Source organism: Sinocyclocheilus rhinocerous, unplaced genomic scaffold (assembly GCF_001515625.1).
Source record: "Sinocyclocheilus rhinocerous isolate Xijiao unplaced genomic scaffold, SAMN03320098_v1.1 scaffold2547, whole genome shotgun sequence".
Taxonomy (NCBI): domain Eukaryota; kingdom Metazoa; phylum Chordata; class Actinopteri; order Cypriniformes; family Cyprinidae; genus Sinocyclocheilus; species Sinocyclocheilus rhinocerous.
In genome coordinates, this window is record NW_015641447.1 from 55,521 (window position 1) to 58,786 (window position 3,266).

At 41.3% G+C, this 3,266-nt stretch overlaps 1 pseudogene; it reads left to right on the forward strand.

Moving 5' to 3' along the window:
- Window positions 1-912: 912 nt before the first annotated feature.
- On the forward strand, window positions 913-1,949 carry LOC107754960 (olfactory receptor 4C15-like; annotated as a pseudogene).
- Window positions 1,950-3,266: the final 1,317 nt, after the last annotated feature.

Here is a 3,266-nt window from a genome sequence, read left to right on the forward strand (position 1 = left end):
CTGTGATCAGCGGCAGCTGGATGCAATAATCGCATGCCAATGTGCATTGGCTCGTTTAGTTTACATTCTAAGTAGATTGGTCTCTCTAAGCGAGATCCCCAATTCGTCGGTCATCCGACATGACGTCGAGAGTGACCGACTGAAAAGGAACAATAGTTCTGTTGGAAAAATCAGCATCATTAAAGCTCGATGGTAGATAGAATGTTTTTATAAGTAGTCTATTAACAGTGAAATATGAGCTAAAATTGATAAATATAATAGAGGCAATGAAGTAATTGCAATCACATTGCATAGAGTATTTTTCTTTCAGTCTTTTTTTTTTCTCAAGGAGGAGGGGCCTCCAACTATTTCTTTGAAACTGGCCTCCGAAAATACCACCTCTGACAATATGCTATATTGTCTGACAGCTATTAAATGCACAACCTAGATCTTTGTGACGCACATACACAAATCACCCACTGGGATTCAGTTTCACGGTATTTAAAATGTGATGCTCTGCCATCTGTGCCTTCAGCAGCACCTGTGAGGGAAGCATGTGCTGTAGATTTGCATTTACAAGGACTTTGGAGATTGCAATATTATTCTATTCAGTGTTTTGTAACAGCAGCTGTGGTTAATTTGATCTGATGTCTTATGCTTCTGAAGATGTCTAATTTTAATGACTCTAAATCTAATCTCACTCAGACTCTGTTGGTGCTGGATCGAGATGCACCAATGAAGGCGTTTTTGTTTGTGACTCCATGTGTTATTTTCCTCTATGTCAATGGGGTCATGCTCTTCACCTTGAGGAAAAAGACTGTTTTTCAGGAAAAATCCCGTTATATTCTGTTTGGTCACATGCTTTGGGTCGATACGCTCTATCTCTTTATGAGTGTAGTGTTGTACATATGTGCTGTCAGTAGGATTTTAATTATGAAAAATGTCTGTCTTGTTCTTCTCATTGCTGCACAAGCTCTCTTTCAAGTTTCTACTATAAATCTGGCTTTAATGTCACTGGAGAGGTATGGCCATCTGCTTTCCTCTCAGACATGTAGAAATCACCAGTTACAGAAGAACTCATATAGCTATCGGTGTTGTTTGGACTATGGGTTTGATTCAGTGCTTGTCTGAGATGATTATTTTCTATGCCATTGATTCCCGTTATATCATCGTGTTCTCGATGTTTCTGCGCAGATACCCGCGATCCTGAAGGGCGACGAGAGCACCGGAGCGGTCGTGCTTCACGCGGGGGTTGACGACACCAAGCTGCGGCAGACAGAGACACTGAAGAGGGACTTCGGGAGCCTGATCGAGACGGTGCGCCGCACATCGCCCGCGACGACGATCATCGTGTCAGGACCGCTTCCCACATATCGACGAGGACACGAAAGGTTCAGTAGACTTTTTGCTTTAAATGAATGGTTATTGTCATGGTGCTTTGCAATGATTTGTATCGTGAAAAGCGCTGTACAAATAAACTTGAATTGAATAAACTTGAATTGATTCTACAAACACAGCAATGCATTTGTTCTGCTCAAGAACTACTCTTTTCAGACTTCAGATCTATAAGAAAATTGATATAGCTTTCACATGTATATTTTTCGTGTCTGTGTGTTTTGTTATTATCTTTACTTATGCCTCTATAGCAGCTGTGGCTAAAACAGCCGCCTGTGATAAAATGTCAGCCAAAAAAGCCAACAAGACTGTTCTGTTGCATCTGATACAGCTGGGTCTCTGTGCTGCATCTATTTTAGTTGGAGTTATCCAAGAAGCCATTTTCGTTTATACTGACTAAATGACTTAATTGAATGTGATGTATTTTTGCTTTTTAGTGTTCATCATTTTCCCCAAATGCTTAAGTCCTCTTATATATGGTCTGAGAGACCAGGCCTTCAGCTTGTTTATTTAAATACTACTTCACTTTTGGTAAAGGCAAAGTCAAACCATTTGTCATAGAGCAACACGTTTAGTAGCAGTGGTTTAAAAATAAGAACTTAATGTGGTACTGTTTCAAGCTAAATTTACATCTAAATTAACTCTGATGTACTGTAAGTAAAGGCCTGTTCATTCACTGACTCACTTGCCTGTCAGGGGAGACGTTAAAACCATGAGAGAAACAAAATAAAGGGCTGATGTGGAATGAGATGCTTCTCCTTTTGGATTTTGCAATTTTTCTAAATGACTGACAGATTGTTTCACAAGAGATATTCTTTAATGTTTGACATGTTCTCTACATCTTTTCACCACTGTCCCACTGGATCTTTAGCATGATCGTTGAGAAACCTTGTTTGTCAAACATCACATTAACAAAAACAACAACGTTATGAATATTTAAGGGGGTCATATGATGTTGCTAAAAAGAAAATTATTTGGTGTAATGAAATGTGTTTATGCGGTTTAAGGTTCAAAAAACACATTATTTTCCACATACTGTACATTATTGTTTCTCCTCTATGCCCCGCCTTTCTGAAGCACGACGATTTTTACAAAGCTCATTGGTCTGAAAAGCGAGGTGTGCTCTGATTGGCCAGCTATTCAGTGCGTTGTAATTGGCCGAATACCTCAAGTGTGTGACGGAAATGTTACGCCCCTACCATACTGTGATGCCGTGTCCGGCGAGAGGAGAAGGGTATAACTGCAGCCTGGAGATCTCCAAATGGAGGCGGGAACTCCAAAACAAGCTCCAAAATAAGGCCTGGCTTCCTCCCATTGACAGACAGGCACATGACACGCATGCGCAATTTTTTCACCCAATCCACTTCAGTGCAAACTCCACCCCACAGCTGATTCTAAAGATTTTATTGGTTGTGTCAATTAAAGTGTTGATTTCCTACACTATGCTACAAAAATGCTAACTAATAAACTTACCCCACACCTGACCCTAACCTTAACCAGTGAAATTGACTGCACGGCGGGATTGGCGCTGAATAGCGTGGTAAAGAAAGATGCAGTTCAGGAGATAAACAGTTAATAAGATTATGCCATATGAGATCGTTCCGTAACTCCCCAACCGGACCTCACCGGACAATGGCACCTTTTTAGTTACACCCAGCGTCACTCCCCCCTCCTACCCTGCGAATTTCGAGCCCCGGGAGGCCCCCGTTGCTTAGAACAAAGCGATAGAGTAAAAATTTTCCCCTGCGCTGGGACGGCTCGCGAGAGAGCTCGTGGGTGATTCTCTTTTATATCATTAAGCAGAGGTTCAAACTCCAGTCCGAACACCACTGGCCACGAGCTTTGGGCTCTGCTCTCACGGAGAATATTTACTTATATAGCATATTTTATTT